Genomic DNA, 18,459 nt, shown 5'->3' on the forward strand with positions numbered 1-18,459 from the left:
GTGCAGGCTCAGCGGCCACGGCTCACGGGCCCAGCCGCTCCGCGGCATGTGGGATCCTCCCGGACCGGGGCACAAACCCGTGTCCCCTGCATCAGCAGGCGGACTCGCAACCACTGCGCCACCAGGGAAGCCCCGCCCCTGACATTTAAAGCCATAACCTGTTTACATGAAGAAGTGTTGACCTGCTGAAGGTCTTGAGAAGGACAGGGGAGTCCCCAGAGCTTTCCGCAGGCCCAGCCTAGGTGACAAGTAATGTCCTCTTTGCGGTGAACAATACCGGAGAGATGCTGCCTTCCGAGGTGTCCAGAAGAATGGGTGGCTCCCACCTGGGTTCTGGTACCACCCAGGCCCTCCACACCTACCCCTGCCAGGCTAAAAAGGCCCGGAGGATAAAGGGGGTTTAGTGGTGGGGGAAGCAATAGAACAGTGCCACTCCAAGTATGGTCCAGTAGCTGTGGCATCATGGGAGCTTATTAGGAACACAAATCCTCGGGCCCCACCCCGGGCCGGCTGAATCGGTGACTCTGCGGGGTGGGTCTGGCAACCTCGTTGTTAACAAGCCCCGCAGGTGGCTGATACGGGCCCGAGTCTGAGAACCACTGGTCTCTCTAGGAGATGGCGGTGCTTTCAGGGGCCAGTTTGGGGCAGTAGTGTGAGCGGCAGCACGGGTGTAGCGCAGGAACGCTTCCACACAGCGGGTGATTTTAGATTAAATACCAGGGTTTATCACATTTAAGATGCCATCCCTTGTAAGATGCACCACTATTTCATGATCCCCTAAGAAAAGCGTGCTGCCAGTTAAACGATGGCACACGCTTTAATGATAATCCTGTGTGACACATGAATCAGTCACACCAGCCTTTCACTGCCCTGAAATTCCTTTCATGCCTTCCAAGGGGGTTTGCGGTCTCTCCTGCCTCAAGTCTTACTGTCTTAACATGTGACAGGCAATCCCTTCCCAGGGCTCCCGGTAACAGAGCATAACACAGCTGCACTGACTTGCAGGTATCTTTCTTTCTTTGGTCTTGTAAGACACTTGTTTGTTGCAAGAAAATCCCGAATTGAGGACATTGGGTGTGTAATAACATTTTGCCGCATGGCTGTGCATCTTTCGGAAGGCATTTAAATGGCAAGTAGACTGACCCTGTGCAGGACATATGGGTACTCAGAGCTCGTGTGAAGTGACGACAAGGTGAGTTGGCGCATGTGCTGATGACAGGTGCATCCCGACTGCCAGCTGGCTGACAGTGCACGTCAGGGAGGTTCACATATGAGGAAAACAGCCCTCTGATGATTGATGGGATTGTGGTAACAGTACACCACATTGTAAGAGAGCTATTTGGATTTTTAAGTGTTTGCAGCAAATCTGAGAGCGTCCTCGTTGGTCCCAAAGATCCCTCCACCCCCTGCCGAGCTCTGTTTCCAATGGAGAGAGAGCAGACCGTGAGTTCAGAGCCGTGGGCAGGCAGTGGTTTCTACTTAGACTGAGTGACATTATTCCTATCCTCTCTGCATCATTTTCAGTGATACCTACTCTCTGTGGCCACTGATGCCTGTTCCCCATTTACAGGCATGATAAGAAGCTTCCATGTTAAACTAAGGCACTTAGGCGGAAAAGTGAGACCATTAAAGAAAAATACTAAATAATAGCACACACCAGAAACTAACACAGCATTGTAAATCAACTATCCTTCAATAAAAAATAAAAATAAACAAATAAAGGAGAGCACAGGTAGAGTGTAGCAACAGCAAAAAGCGCGAAGGGCGTGCCTGGGCCAGGGCCTCAACTCTGGCCTCCTACTCCCAGCTGTAGTACTCAGACAAGTCGCTCGTCCTCTATGAGACCCCGTCCCCTCTCCCGCAAGACGCCCGGCTGATGGCCCAGTGATGGCGAGGCAGGAGAGTTGGAGGGGGTGGGGCGCTTGTAGACGAAACATGATTGGCCATGAGCAGATAATTACTGAGGCTGGACATTGCATAGGTGGGTGGTGTGTGCTACTCTTCTGTTTTTTTTTTTAACTTTCCCTCATTAAAAGGGGAAAAAATATAAGGGCCGGGCTAGTCAACCTTTAGGGCGTTCCCCCCTTTGACCCTTCTCCTTCAGTGCCAAGTGGGGGACGCTGAAAGGGAGGGGGCTGGGCTCTGGAAAGGTGAGAGGGGCCGGAGGGTGAGGGGCTTGTTCACCAGATCCCCGAACACTTGGTGCCTAACAGACCCATGAGAGGGCCTGGCTTTGTGTGTCAACCGTTCAAACCTAGAGAACATGTTGACCTGAAATGGGCAAAAATAGAGGCTGGAGGTGGGTTGGGATCAGTTCCACGATGTGGATTGGGGGGAAGCTGGGACCTAATGCTGCTGTGGGCATAGCTACTGGGTCTGGAACCATCCTCTGGTACCCCTTACAGAAAGGAGCATGGCCATCAACGAGTGTGCCAGCCCCCCATTCCTGAGACTGTGCACGGGTGAGCTCCAGGCCAGAACGACAAGGTGTTTTAGGTGACTTCATTACCACCCTGACAGCTCAGCATCTCCTCTGTGCCAGGCGCTTTCCACATGTTGTCTGCTTTACTCCCAGGTGGGTTCAGGCTGTTTTCTCTGTTGTGTGCTCGAGGCCTGGAGGGCCTGGGTATCCCGCTGCCTGCGTCATCGAGCTCCATGGCCACTCAACAGCAAAGCTTGCTCCCCAGAAGCAAAGGGACTAACCAGTCCCTGCTCTGTCGAGTGTGTTGTGTCAAGAATTGCCCGAGAAGCACTCGGCCCGAACTTGGAAACCTCTGTCTTACAGATGCTTCCCTGCCAGGATAAGCAGCGATGCTTTTACCCCGTACTTTCTGCCGTCCAGGTTACTGTTCATCAGCAGGGCGCCCGTTAGGAACTGACAGAATGGAATGAGGAGGGCCGTAAAAGGTTGTCCAGATTTTTTTTTTTCCCCGCACTAAATTGGGAATTGGCCTTTTGGTATCGAGTGATGTTTTTACACTTCACACTCCTGACGGAGAGCTGCAGGCACAAAATGATGATCTTTCGGTGTTAATGTGCAAACTCTCCATCGCATTTAGAGTGTCACAGTGTGGGCCTGATGCTATATCGAGAGCCTTTTAAGGTCACCCGAGCTGGGAGGAGGAGAAGGGAGAGCGCCTTCAGCCGCCAGGATTCTCACAAGGTCCCGAACCCCCCGCCGACTCGACGGGGAGGCGTCTTGGGGCCGTCGGGTCTGTAGGTAGAGGGCAAAATCTGACGACCCACCTTGCTCGTCGGTACCTCGCAGCATCTGCATCCCCACTGGCGTGCCGAAGTTGAGCGGTGGGGCTTCCGCTGTCCTGCCTTCGACAGGGAAGGGTGGGCCAATTCCGCTCCACCTGCTTCTTGGGATGCAGCCGGCAGGGCTGGTCCACCGCAGACAGAGCTCATTCAAGGCCACACCATATGTGCCTCAGAGATGAGCCTGTGCAGGGCGTTCGTGGACAAACCTGTCCTCCAGTTGGTCTGCTCGGGGAATAATTAGGCTTCATTTTCTAGGACAGGCAGGTTTTTCTCCCCATCTCTGCCATCCTTCCCCCATTCTCATCCCCACCCCCGCTCCTTGAATTCACGGAAGGAACCTCAAAACATCACTCCCAGGTTGCATTTTTAACTGCTGGTTGGCTGTTCCCTATTATTAGTACTCGAAGAGATAAACAGACCTTCAAGTTCACAGGCACATCCCAGGTAGAGCATCGTCTTGGCAGCTTTTAGATGATTAGTTACTCAAGAGCAGCTTCAGCCTGTCTCTGTGCTAATTGAGTTTGAAATTTCAGCTGCACGTTGGCTGTCCTCGGGGACAGTGGGAGCGGTGGCTTGGTGCTAACTGAACAGGTGGGTCCTGCCACCAGTGTGCTTCATCTGCATCATGGGTCCCCCAGCTTGATAGAGACAAAAGAGTGAAGTGTCCCTCTGGCCAAGAAGGTACAGGGAAGGTAGGGGACGAGGCGGGCGATGAGGGGCGGGTGGAGGACTGTAAGAGGCCATGAGCTTGAGAGCCAGCCTGGGCCGCCAGCAAGCTCCACCAGCACCCCCAACCTGTGGGGTGGATCGTTACTTAACGCGTTACTCACCCTTGTCTAATTCTTCGCCGTCATCTCGATCGTAGCCTCGCTTTCTTAATTCCAGAAGGAACACATGTGTTCCTTTTATAGAAAGTTAGGTAATGTGGGCAAGCAAAGAAGATAACACCCATCATTCCCACTAGCAAGAGACAATGACCAGAGCACTTTGGTGTATACCTTTCCAGACCTTCCTATGGACGTGTTGGTGCGTGCACATTTTTCGTAAAACAGCAGATCGTACTGTGTACTGTTTTGAAACCTGCTTTTTTCCGTTTAGCAAAGGCTAAGTTACTCCAACACAGAGGCCCCAAGACAGTGGCTTAAAGAGTACAGACACTTACTTGTCTTCCACTTCAGCGCCCCAGAGGAAGGGGGTGCTTCAGGCCCCAGGGCTGCTGTCCTCCACGCGGTCACTCAGGGAGCCTGTCCCTCCATCGCCTCACCCACGTGGCCCAGGACATGGTCTCCGTGGTGGAAGCTGAGTCACAGGCACCTTCTGAGTTTACAAAAAGGGAAAAACGCACAGGTGTTGTAAGACCAGACCCAGCACTGGCATGGATCAGTTCCACTTGACCTTCATTAACAAGAACTTAGTCACTTGGCAGACCTGGCTGCAAGGGCTGCTGGGAGGGTGCAGTCTCCAACTGGGCACCTGTGGGTCCGGCGGAAACCCTTGTCCTGGAAGAGAAGGGAGCAGCCTCCGCCGAACAGCATGCCCTCCTGTGTCAGAAGCGTGAGCAGTGATGCTGCCCTGAGGGTTTTGTGTTCCTTGTTTCATCCGTCCTTGGGTTTTGTGTGGCGGTGGCCTTCCATGCTTTGATGACCATAATTTAGGCAATGAATCTCTCCTGGATGTTTAGGTTTTTATTTTGAAATAATTATGGATTCACAGGAAGTTACCAAGGCATGTATAGGGAGGTCCTGTGTACCCTTCACCGGCCTCCCCCAATGTCAGCGTCCTGCACGACTGTCGTAGCAATACGATGTTCAAACCACGAAGTTGACATTGCTGTGATGCATAGAGCTTGCTTGGATTTCGCCAGCTACACATGCACTCATTTATGTGTCTGTGTGATTGTGTGTCTGCGTGTAGCTCCATGCAGTTTTATCATGTGTGTAGCTTCGTGGAACCACCACCACCATCAAGATATCTCACCGGACCCTCCCAGCAAGACTCCCTCATGCTACCGTTTTCAAACGACACACGCCTCCTTCCCCATGCCTAACCCCTGGCCACCCCATAAGCTGTTCTCCGTCTCCAGAATGATTTTATTTCATGAATGTTATATGCATGGAATCCTGCCGTATGTGTCCTTTTGAGGTTGGCTTTTTTCACTCAGCATAATTTCCTTGAGGCTCATCCAAGTTGCTGTGTGTATCAGTAATCCATTCCTTTTAGTTGCTGAGTAATATTCCAGTGGTTTCCACACCTTGTTTAACCATTTATCCACTGGAGGACGTTTGGTTGTTTCCAGTTTGTGGCCATTATCAATAAAGCCACTATGGACACTCGTGTACAAATTTCTGCATGAAAATAAGTTTTCATTTCTGTGGAATATATATGCCCGTGAGTACAATTGCTGGGTCATATATTAAGTCCATTTTTAGTTTTAAAAGGAAATGCCAAACTATATCATATTACATTCATGAGTAATCCGGTTTCTCCACATCTTTACCAGCATTTGGTAGTGTCACCATTTCTTATTTTGAGTATCCTGATAGGTGTGGAGGGGCACCTCATTGTGTTTTTTATTTGCATTCCTCCAGTGGCTAATGATGTTGAGCAACTTTTCATGTGCTTCTTTACCATCTGGGTATTGTCTTAGGTGAACTGTCTGTGCGTGTCTTTTGCACATTTTCTAATTAGATTGTTTTTAAATGCTGAGTTTTGAGAGTTCTTTATATATTCTACATATGAATCCTTGGCAGGCATGTGATTTGCACATATTTTCTCCCAACTGTCACTTGTCTTTTCATCCACTTAATGGGGTCTTTTGCAAAGCAGATATATTCAGTTTTGATGAGGTCCAATTTATCAGATTTTTTTTTTTTTTTTTTTTTTTTTTTCCTTGCGTTATGCGGGCCTCTCACTGTTGTGGCCTCTCCCATTTGCGGAGCACAGGCTCCGGACGCGCAGGCTCAGTGGCCATGGCTCACGGGCCCAGCCGCACCGCGGCATGTGGGATCTTCCCGAAACGGGGCACGAACCCGCGTCTCCTGCATCGGCAGGCGGACTCTCAAGCACTGCGCCACCAGGGAAGCCCTTATCAGATTTTTTGATCATGGGTTGTGCTTTTGGTGTTGAGTCTAACCTGCTGGGTTTCAGATTGTTGTTTTGCTGTAGTGAACATTGTTGCTCGCCCTTCCCTCCCCTCTCCCCGCTCCCTGCCTCCCCTCCCCCACCCTTCTCTCTCCCTCTCTCTCTCTCCTCTCTCTCTCTCTCTCTCTCTCTGGAGGTCCCCCCCACCCTTCCATCTCTCTCTGTCTCTGCCTGTGCCTCTGTCTCTCCCCCTCTCCCAGCAGGGACCTTAGCTGCCTTCTTGTTCAGCCTGTCTATTAGACAGTCACTCAGGCCGTCCAAGGCCTGCAACCCTGTTCCTCACTCACCCAGCAGGTCAGTGACAGCGTGAGGACCAGAACAAAGCTCCCTCAGTCAACGTGATTTCCACTTCCCCAAAACTCTTTTCGGGAAAACACTTGAACTGCAATGTCAAAATGAAATAGATCCCGCTACAGCACAGCGTATTAAAAGAAAGTGTTGGCAGTGACAGACTTGGTTCTACCGCTCGGCCTGGGCCCCGGAGAGCAGTGCTCTGACACAGCCCCTCTGCCAGGAGTGATCTAATATCAGAGGTTTTCGCCCTCCCTGTCATGGGATGGCAGTCGGGCAGCGTCCCGCGGTCAGATGGGCAGCTGGGGGCCGAGTCCCTAGCACTTAACCAGGCCTGTGTGAGGTTGCTAGGTGAATATGGGAGAGCTTCCTGGGGGTGACGCCCACCCCCATCACAGCTGCCACCCTCCAGACTGCCGAGCCACCCAAACCGTACACTGATGGCTCTGTTGTGGGAAGGAGACAGAGCGGACACAGAGATGTGCTGGGTGCAGGAGCTGTCTGCCTCAGCAGATCGCCCACCCCTTTCCCGCGATGCACTCAGCACCCAGCCCTCCCAGGCAGGACCCCACGTGCCCAAGGACGCCCAGAGTTAGGGTTAGGGTCCCTCCCCCACAGGCTCCTGGGGGCCCACACTCAGGACAGAGGTTGTCATCACCCCAGCCTCATGCTTGCTGTCACCTTCCTCTGGGAGGACACCATCCTCAAACATGGCGGGGGGAGGGGCACTGGGCTGGGGCATGGAAAGAGCCTCCAACGTGGAATCCTTTTCAGGAAGCGCCAAATGTTCCCACCTCCTGGCCTCTGGGTTGTTCTCTGCCCAGACATCCTGCCTCCAGAAAGCCCCATGGTTTGCTCTTTTTTTATTTTTCCAGTTATTAATCATATGCTCACCCAACCTATTTCCTCTTCTTAAACACCCAGCCAAACAATTTCCTGGGCCCCTTGCATCTACGTGGGGCCGTGGAACATGAACAGAAGAGGCAGCTAAAAGAAGATGCACGTTTCCCATGCTCTCTCTTCCTTTTCTGAGGCACCATCAGCAGTGACATGTGACAACAGTAGGGTTAGATGATGGAAGGATTCTGAATCCCTGAGTCACTGCCTGGAGGCGAGCTGCCCCAGCGAGCCACCCAGCCAGGAGCTTCTGTGGTGGATTTTGTGTGAGAGAAGTAAACTTCTAAAGCTTTTATTGTGTTACATCACTGAGACTTGGGGTGTTCTTTTTATGATAGCTGCTAGCGTCATTTACCCCACACATCAAACAGATACACTGGAAACAATGCCACGGACAGTAAGTTCTTTTTAGACGGTAGAGGTTACTGTTTCTCCTGTTCCTACCTTAGCTTGAGTCCAAGTCATCTTTCACTTCAATTAGAAGCAGGCACACAGAGTGCCAGCTCAGGCTGTTCTCTTGTTCTCCCAGGAGGAGCAACCTTATCAGACAGGCCTTCCTGGCCGTTCGCTAAAAGCGTGGGCATTCCATGCCTCCCTGCCCCTTTCCTCTGCTGTTCAGAGCGCCCACCGCACTGGACATTGGTTGTTTGTTTATCTTGTCCACGCCCCCTACAAGAGGGTCCGCTCCATGAAGAAGGAACCGTGTCTGTCTAGGGCACTGCCCTGTCCCCTTGCACACAGTAGGTGCTTAATAAATATTTGCTGAAAGTGGAAAGGAATAAGAAAGCCAGGCTCAGGTGTCTTCTCTGCTCCTAAGTAGGTGGCCGCGGGCCGTCACTTGATCCCTCTGAGTGTGGGTACTTCATCTGTGAGTTGGGCCAGTGACTCTGGCCATCCAGTGCGGAAGTCCTGTGAGTGATCACACCAAATATTTATTGTGCACCTACTGTGTGCAGGTGCTAGGCGCCAGGGATGAAGTTCACATGGCAAACGAGAAAGGGCCCGACAGTGAAGACAGCTTTGTCAGTGACATCCATTGCAGGCACAGTGAGTTTGCTCTGGGGCAGTGGTCACCCAGGTGGGCCTGTTCCATCTTCTGCCATGGCCTTGGTCTCTCTTTGCTCGCTCTGAAGAAAATATTCAGAGCAAGGAATCCAGAGGGTAGGCGGCAACCCCAAGGGAGGGCTTCCCCTCTGTGAAGCAGCCTCAGCTGTGCATCGAGATCATCTTTTAAGCACAAGAGAGTTAAAATGCCATTTGGAAAGCGGAAGTATTCTGAGGAGGATGTCAGCGTCTCGGGACACCGCCCCGTTTCCCGATCCTACATCTGCATTTCTGTGAAACGTGCCGCATCTCCCTGCCTTGATTAGAATCGAGTCCCTTTCTCGCCCGTGGCCTTTTGATATTTGACTTTGCACTCGATGCCCCTAAAGCTAATACTCACTGGCCTTTCATTTCCAAAGGGTAGTTGGTCGTATTAATGATCACCAGAAGGCCATGGTTAATTTGCTCTCCTACCTGTTTCTTTCCATTAGTTTGAAAACCAGCAAAGTTCAAGAAAACTTCTGAGCATGAAAGAGTAGGGATCTAATTAGGAAGCAGGCAGGTAGTTATAAAACTTTTTAGAACTTAGGGGCCATAGCCGAAGGATGTTTAGGAGATCATACCAGCAAGAGACACTGAATACTGTGTGAGCCAGTCCTAGCCGTGGACCTGACACACAGGGGCCTGGACAACCTGTAGATGGGTGAATTGTGACACTGTTTAGCCTGTCTTCAGCCTCGGTGAGGGACCGCAGGCCAGGCCATCTGCTCAGGTCAGGGAGTGCCGTACCTGGACTGCAGGGGAAGGGCTGAAGGTGACAAGGGACAAGGGCGGCCCTACAGCTGCCTCCTTTCTCAGAATATAAATACCCATGATGTGAGCCAAGTGGGATAAGATGAGTCTAGTTCAGTTGCCCACAGTGAAGGTGTTTCATTGCTAAATCTTGTACCTGGGCCTGAGCATTTCCAAGTTCAGCACCTCACTGCATAGAGGCTGTGGGTTCTCAGGAGCCACAGCCTGATGACTTGAGTGCCCCAGGCAGCCAAGTGCATGGCAGGGATGCTGTCCTACCACGAGCCGCATTTGTGCATCGGGAGCAAGCACGTGACCGCAAGAATCCAGACACCATGGTGGTGTCACCCTTCTTGGGATAAAACAGGAGCTCTCCTTGCCTCTGGGGAACCAACCCCCGACCCCTCCCATCAATCCACGTGCTTCAATTAGATTGTCTCTCATCAGTCTGCCCTTCCCCAGCCCCACTCCAGGGGAAGGAAGTCCTGGCCAATCTTAGTATCAGATTCACCCAACACACACAGTCCTACTGTGATTGGTTCAGGGGTGGGCACGTGCTCTAACCCCGCCAAAGACACACAATTATGTCTTGCTGGGGTGCTAAGAGAAAAGTACCACCGGTTTCCATGGAACTTGAACAGAGAGGGTTGAGAAGCTGCTGGAACCAGGAGCTGGAGGGCCTCCTGCAAGAACCTAGCTCACTCCTGTACAGCTTGGGCCAGGTGGGGAAGGGGAAGATCCCTTTTCCTGCAGTGTGTGCGGTCAGTGCTTAACATAGGGCCAGCAGGCAAAGAAGAGGTATTCGAAGCGCCCTGATCCATTGTCTAGATCAGGCAACGAAGGGTGAATTTGCAGCTGAAAGGCAGTAAATTGGAGACTGGCACCGTGTGCACGGCCCTGCTCTAGGCGTCTCCGAGGTATTGCACAAGCCTTTCCTGGTTTCATCCTTGCCCAGAGGCCATGTTTTTATTTGAGATTTTTCTTTTTTTTCTTTTTGCCCCCCACCCCCACCCCGCCCCGGCCCCGCCATCTGGAGAGGCTAGGAATGAGAAACAGGTTTATTTTCAAACCCAGCAAGTTATGGCTCCTCTATATTTCCTTTAAGTTTAAAAACTGAGAAGTTTCCTTTTAGCGCATAAGAAGCAAGGCGGCTTCTTTAACAGGAAGCCTGGAAGTATTCTTAAGAGGATGGTTGAGTCCATTGGGCAGGTTTCCTGACTCGCACTTGATCCACAGGGGCAGCGTTGCCCAACTCCCTGCCACTGCCTGACGAGGGTCCCCTTCTCTCCTCACTCCCCTTTCAGCCGTCACCAGTGGCCTCCTTAATCCCCACCTCTAGATAAGAGGTGTGTCAAGAACGTGTGAGCTTGTTTAAAAACCAGAATGGGGGCCGCCCTTCTGGTTCCCGTTCATGCTGTGGGAGGGGGAGCCGCCCTCTGGGACCAAGGAGGCTGCTCGTGCAGAGCAAGTTAGGACAGATGCACAGCAGGGCTCCATGCCAGCCCTCTGCCACCCCCAGCCCTAGAGGTCGAGAGAGAAGTCAACGTCTGTTTCAGCCACAGTTACACGTGTCTTCCATCCCTCACAGCCTAATCCGGTCCTAACACGCCCCCTCACTGGCTTTCTTGGCCTTGACTGCGTGGGAAGCGTTCTGTTTGTTCACGGACATATTTGATCAGTGTCTGACTGTTACCCTGATAGATTGTAAGCACGTTAGTAGGTATATATTAGGAACCTAGGATTTTCTTTTTTCATGGCTTGTTTCATGGTTAACTGTGCGGATCAAGAAGATAAACTGCAGATCTTTCTCATGCCATGAAGCCCGGGGTCCAGACTGAGGACCTTGCCATGCCTTAAGTGGGACTAAAATATCGGGTGCTGAGGACCAGGTGGAGAGCTGGATACGTGGATATGGTCAGGTAGGCTTTGTTTTCTGTCTGGATAAAGTTTACCTTTTCTGTACTATACAGCATGAATAGCATCATGACTTAAATGTCAGAGTTTGCGTGACTAATTCTGTGTCCTTTTAACATTCTGTCGCATTACATTTTCCCCCTTCCGGGGGCGGGGGGCTTACGCTCCGCCTTTGTCGATCTCCCCTTCTCTTGCATTGCACTCAAGGTCAATATCTTGTTTTGACGCGAGACATGGTTTTGTTTCGGGCTGAATGTATTCTGACTTCAGGACATGGCCAGAGTGTGCTGTCTGCCCTCCCCAGTAGCCACACTTCCATTCTTCCCTTCCTAATAAGGCTCCTAATTTGAGCCTGGGATAAAGACTTCATATCCCAGCTCCTTTACAGTTAAATGGTCATTGAGATGTGACTCAGGTGATGTCCAGCTGCTGGAGGGGGTTCTTAAGTGGGACATGAGAGGAGGGAGGCCTTTTCTGCCCCTTCTTTCTTCCTGATGGTGGAAGTGTGGACATGATGGCTGGCCTCAGGCAGCCAAGCTGGACCATGAGGTAGAAGCCACGTGCTGAGGATGCCACAGCAGCAGGATAGAAGGAGCCTGGCTCTCTGGTAACTTTGACATCCACCCCTGCTCTTCTTTTATGTGGGAGAAGAGACTAGAATGTCTTGTTTAAGGCACCATTGTTCTGGATGTACTTTCACTTACGGCTGAGTTTGATCCTAATGGGCACAAGGACAACTGGTGAAGTTGGGTTTTTAAAACAATCCTCAGTAGGAGCCTGTTTTCCTCTTTCTCTCTCACTTTACTGGGGAGCTAATTGAGAGTTCCAGTTAATTGCCGTTTGTTTGTTTTTTTTTGGGGGGGGGGGGTACACGGGCCTCTCACTGTTGTGGCCCCTCCCGTTGCGGAGCACAGGCTCCGGACGCGCAGGCTCAGCGGCCATGGCTCACGGGCCCAGCCGCTCCGCGGCACGTGGGATCTTCCCGGACCGGGGCACGAACCCGTGTCACCTGCATCAGCTGGCGGACTCCCAACCACTGTGCCACCAGGGAAGCCCCCGTTGCCGTTTTTTGTTCCTGAATGTGGTGTTTGTCACAGCCACACCCACACCCAAGGCCCTGCCAGTGCTGAGAGCCCTCCTCCTGTGGCACGTTGGCTGCCTTTCTCAAGATCGTTAACACCCCTATTGCCTCTTTGGAGACCCACACGATTTCAGTTTCTGCTGGTGTTTAACACTGCTAAAGGTTATTGAATCCATCTTTAGTTAAGAATAGCCACTTAATTAGCATGTTTTGGCCTCGTGAAGAGCAAGTGGCTGCACACATGTGTTCTGAGTTGCAAGCATCCCCGTGGCGCCCCACCTCCACCTCTCCGATTTAATTTCTTGGCCAGCGTTGGACAAATAGAACAGGCTGGCTCTTTCATTCTCTCCTCCCAGGCCCCCGGCCCCTCGTGCATTTTTCATGTCGACTCACTACTCCTGCAACTCCCTCTGCCCTGTGAACGGTATCGGTCAGTTGATTAACCCTTCAAGTAACAGCAAACAACTGATTTTCCAACTCCAGGTCCTCGCTTCTCTTCCTCACCTGGTACCGTGTTCCTCGCTTACGTTTCGCCACCAGCAGAGGATTTTTCCACATCCTGCCCACCACTAGCCTCTACCTGGCCCTGCCTTTGTTTTGTGGGTGTTTTGGATAATCAAGAAGATGAACTTAAAAGAAACCACGTCCTCGATTTAGATGCCACTCGGGCCCTAGTTCCTTGCCAGATGGGCACCTCCACAGGGCTTCTTAAGGGTGCTGCCTGCATGGTGGCGAACCACCGCAGAGCAAGGGACCGAGAGAGAAAGCAAGCAGGAACCCGCAGTGCCTCTTATGACCCAGCCTCCCATGCCATCTCTTCCGCTTGTTTTCTCTTTGTTAGAAGTGAGTCACTAAGTCAGGGGAAGCGGAATTAGGCTCCAGCATCGGAGGACACGCCACACACTCTGTGGACATATTCAGATTATCACACTGTGCCCTCTGGACACAAGTGGACATGCAGACATACTCCCCCCTGCAAGAAAGTCTCAGCCCATCACAGCATTGGCTCCAAGTCCTGGTCTCGTCATCCAGGTAGGAGGGAGCTCCTCACGATAGACAGTTCCTCAAGTGCAGCTCCTGGAGTTCACTTCCTTTCCACCTGGAGACCTGCGACCTAAGAGCCAAGTGATCTGCCCTCACAGACCCTGGTCAGGCATGGGAGAAAACACCTCCCTCGTCCCTAGCTCCTGGGGCAGCGCTGGGCGCCGGGGGTGCCTTCGCTCCCTAGACAGTGAGTGAGTGAATGAATGAATGAGCAGTCTGGAACCCCGAGACAAAGAGGCATGGCTGTCCCTGCCTGTCATCCAAGTCCCAGCCCAGAAGTCACCTCCAAGTCTGTCACTCAGCTCATGTGTTTCACTGCCCGTGTCAATCCCCAGAATTGCTCCGCTCACTTCCTGCTGTCTTTCTCTCCCCGACTAGCGGGTGCCCCCCACCCCAGGGGCAGGGACCTGGGTCCTCTTGTTCACTCTGTGTCTCCTGCACCTAGAACAGGGCCTGGCAAGTAGTAACGCTCAGTAAATGTTTGTGGAATGAAGGAAGGGAGCAGTGAATACTCAGGTGCTGGGCAGGGTGGCCTGAGATGTGGTCCCAGGTGCTGGAGAAATTAGAGTGGGGATTGCACAGCAGATCACATGGCATCGGCGTCCGTTTTCTGGGGGCTGATGATGGAATATATCCTGTTCTTAGGAGACACAGTCTGATGTATTGAGGGGAGCAGGTTAGAATGTCTTCAGCTTACCTTCGAGTGGCTCAGAAAAATGCATATATGCAACACCCCAACCCACCTGGTGCAGGACCTCACAGCAGTGTCCTGTGTCCCCCTGGAGTGAAAGGCAGGGACTGAGTCCCTGTGTGTCCCAGCACCTCATCCGGACACTTAACTGACTGAATGAGGGAGCCCTGAGTTCACCTCTCACTCTAGCCTGAGTGTCCACCCTGTAAAATCCCCCATTTGTCCCTTTGCTCCTCTGGCGGGTGACTGGTGCCAGGTGTGGAGGGATTCAGACAGGCACAAAGAGTTTGTTCATAAGCGTGGCCTTGAGTGATGTGGTCAGTGTGGACCCAAGCAGGTGCTGCCCAGCTCCCTGGAGAGGCCCAAGGGGGCCGCAGCATCTCTGCCTTGAGCTAATATTCTCCCCCAGGTGCAGCCGGAGCCGTCGCTGCCCTCCAGCTCCACGGATGGTTCTCTGACCGTCACCGAGCAAAATCTTTCACAACCAGTTTCAAGGGGTTAATGGGAGGGCTGACTGGAATTTACTTAAAACATCAGCTCCACTTAAAATAGCTTTTTAAGGCATTTAGCGGCAAAGTCCTTTGATTTCCCCATCCACATCCTTTCTCGCTGTTATTAAATACCAAGATATTCTAGTCCAAGTTCCGACTCCCCCAAGCCCTGATTCACGCAGTTGTACATGCCGAGGAGTATGAGACATTGTCACCTGCCACCCGTGAACTTGGATGGGCGGTGACACAGACAAGGGTGCCAGCAAGCGGCTGGCGTTTGGGCTTAGAACAGCTCGGTCTGCAGACGTGGCCAGCACCCCAAGTTAAAACATGAGAAGCCACACATGTGACCAATGACAGCACCCCCTGTTTAAATCACTTCTTGGATTTTCTTTTTCTTACCTCGATTTACATGCATTTCTAAATTCTGGCTCCTGGGCCTTTGAGAGTCTCAGCCACTTTGAGGGCAGGTGCTCCAAGCCCCTCTCCCAGACAGGACTTTTTGCCTGCTCTTTGGACATTTCACTTTGTTTTGGCCACTGGTTTTTCATTTCCACCCAATTTTGAACTTATCTACTTGTCTTTCAACCTGATATTTGGATTGGGATAGGCATGATGATGAGGTTGATGGTGGTGGTGGTGGTGGTGGTGGTGGTGGTGGTGATGATGATGTAACAGGACTAATAGGACACTCAGGGAGGCTCGCCGTGTGCCTAGCACGGTGCAAAGCCCTACTGCGTCTTGGGTTCTGGAAGCAGAATCTGAGATGGATGCAAGATGTTTATTAGCGATCAGCACCTGCGAAGGGGAGAGAGCAGAAGCAGGATTGGGCGGAGGGAGTGGCTGAATGGTGACACTGGCCCTGTGAGGACTCAGCCAGCCCCGGGGGAGCTCAGACGAGCTCCCCCTGTCTTTCCAAGGGTCCCACGCTGGTCCCAAACAGCCAGACCTATACGCCTGCCTCTCTCAGTCACTGGATGCCGACTGTCCCCAAGAACACAGCCTGGGGTGGAGAGGCAGGTCTCTGCAGCCCAGGCCCCCCAGAAGGAGCTGAGAGCCGGGTCCTTCCTGAAGATGACATGGGCAGTGCCTTTCCATGTCCGCCACAGGCCCTTTGTCTGTGTGATCCAACTTTGCCATCAGAACAGAACGCTGAGGTGCTTTTGCAGATGAGGCAGCAGGCTCAGAGAGGTTAAGTGACTTGCCCAAGGTCACACAGCTCGCGTGCTGCCGGACATCTTCCTGGCTGCAGGGCCCAAGTTCATAACCACCATCACACTGCCTCTCAGGCTGAATAGTAGGATTTTAAAGAGGAAATTGAGGTGACTGGCCCTTCCTCGTCCTAAGGAGCAGACACCATGCTCTGTCTGACCGCCTGGCTCCCTCCTGGGAAAGGGGTTATTGTGTTCTGGGTTTCCCTTCCCACAGGTTGGCCAGCCGGTGATTCCACCTTTCTTCCTGTGCCACGGCTTCATTCGACAGTGAAGCTGGGATCCTGGCTCCTCCCTGCTGGGTGACTTCTAGGACAGATGTCACATGGGTCTTTATCTTCTCTCTTGGTTCCAGACCTTGAGAAGGAGCGAAAGGCATTCATTCAGGCCCTCCTTGGTACTAAGATGTGGGGTTTGCTGCGACCCCTGGGAAACATGAGGCCAAAACCATGAGAAACAATCCTGAGACGAAACCCCCAGGGCAGCCGGGGCAGGCAGCACACTGACAGGCTCTTTTCCTGCCCCTCCAGGTAACCCGCTGCTTATTTCAGCATGTGTATTGTTCTAGTGATGGAAGGAGGCTGTGTCTGGGGAGAAGGGTGTCACGTAAAACTTGGTCCGACTTGCCCCTCTGGCCTGGGCTGTGGTGAGCCCAGTAGTTGCCTGGGAGCCCGAGTTCACCCATCCTGCTCGGGGTTCCCAGCGTGTGATCCCAGAAGGACGCAGGCTCTTCCTGCCCCCTCCCGCCCCCTCTTCCCCACCTCCCGCCCTACTAACAGCTGGGCCAGGCATGGGCCTGGCTCAACCAGTTTGAGGCTTCAGATTCCGGGAGAACGGAGCGAAGATTCAGGGACAGTTCAGTGCCCATCCGGTGGCCTTGGTGCCAGCCCGGGTGCCGGCAGCAGCAGCCGCCTGCGCAGCTGTGGTTCCGGCTGCCCCGCCAGCCTCGGCTCCTGCCGTTCTCTGCTTCTCCTATTGATTCTGGAAGCTTCCGACATCCCTCCATTCCCATGCTTTCCTGTATGAGATGCCAAAGTCCATTTAGGCTGTTGCAGCCAGGAGCCCTGCTGTCTGAAAGCAAAAGCGTTGCAGCATCTGCCAGCACCCCCGGAAGACACTGGGCGCACGCACCTGGAATCCTATAAACTCAGTGGCTCGCGGTAGTAAGTTCCCTCTTGAGAGAGGCAAACAAGCACAGTCTGGAGGCCTCCTTGACCGGAATGATACCTCGATTTTGTGCAGATTCAACAAACATGTTAGATAAAAGTCAGATGCCGCCGTTGTTTTGTTGTTACCGTTGGTCGTGGCTATCACAGTAATTTGGGATCAGTTTAAAGCAAAGCACTTGGATTCTTAGCCGAGCCCCATGTTTGGTTTCCAGGCTGAAAATGAAACATCCTTCAGAGGGAAAGAAAAGGGTAGGTCTGTCCTTGGCAAAACCAGCCTCATTTTACGCAGTGAGCTGGGACAATGCTCCAGTGAGTTCGGGACTGGCTCCATCCCAAACAACCAGAGGACCCAGGCTTTTGAGGTGTGTGGACGCACTGTTTTCTTAAAGAAGAGAAAGTGGGGGCAATTGGAAGTGAAATTCCAGATCTGTTTTGGCCCCCAGATCATTGGTTGTAATAAAAGCCGGAATTTTTCATACAGGGAGGGGGATGGTGAGGGGGAGGGCAGTGATACGACCTCTGAGGTCGCAGGTCGAGGGTGCGAAGGAAATGAGACACAGAAACACCGGGGCCTGACAACTTCCAGTGAGGTGTCATCACCAGAAGCGCCATCCATGGGGAACTAGAACTGGGGCGCAGGCACCCCAAAGCCGTACCTGTCCTTCCTCCCCAGGCTCAGCTCCAGCCTGGGTCAGGGCAGGATCCCAGGCTCGGCTGCCCACCAGCTTCCCCCTTCCCTCTCTAGGGGAACCTTCCCCCTGCCCACAGTCTCACTGCCCACCAGCAGATAAGGGACTTGCCCCAGGTCACAAGCTATAAGGTAGAGGAGGTAGGGTTTCACCCCAGAGCTGTGTGCACCAAAGCTTTGCCACTTCTGGGGCTCGGGCCCTCCCCTCCAGATGCATGCAGTCCAGTGGGGGTCACAAGGCCCTCAGGAAAGAACAGACAAAGGCTACGGGGAACTGAGAAAAGGGTCCTGGGTATCAAGGAGGGCTTCCTGGAGGTGGTGGCGTTTGAAATGAGCCTGGAAGGACAGGTGGATTTTGAGCAAGAGGCGCTGGGGTTGTGAGCATCTGTGGGAAACCTGCAGGCTGGTCCAGAAAACTGGGACAGGAGCTGCCATCACTGAGAGCCTGGCTCACCCAGCACCTCCTACCAGAGGCCGAGTCCCACAGCTGGAATTCAAAAAGCCCTGCCTTCCCCCTACCCCAGGAGAGAGGTAGGGTAGCAGGGAAGCCCCGTGTCCAGTGCCCCGTAGAGTAGGGAGGCCATCTGAATCGGGGATCCATGGACCCCAGGGGTCTCTCCCAGCTCCAGGGCCCCATGACAGACAAGTTGACTTCATTGGCAAACTTGCACGAGGTGTGGGGGGAAGGTCTACAGCCTCCATCAGAGGGGGCCAGGACCCAGAAGGTTCTACAACGCTGGG

This window comes from Lipotes vexillifer, unplaced genomic scaffold, assembly GCF_000442215.2.
Source record: "Lipotes vexillifer unplaced genomic scaffold, Lipotes_vexillifer_v1.1 scaffold149, whole genome shotgun sequence".
In the NCBI taxonomy this organism is placed as follows: domain Eukaryota; kingdom Metazoa; phylum Chordata; class Mammalia; order Artiodactyla; family Lipotidae; genus Lipotes; species Lipotes vexillifer.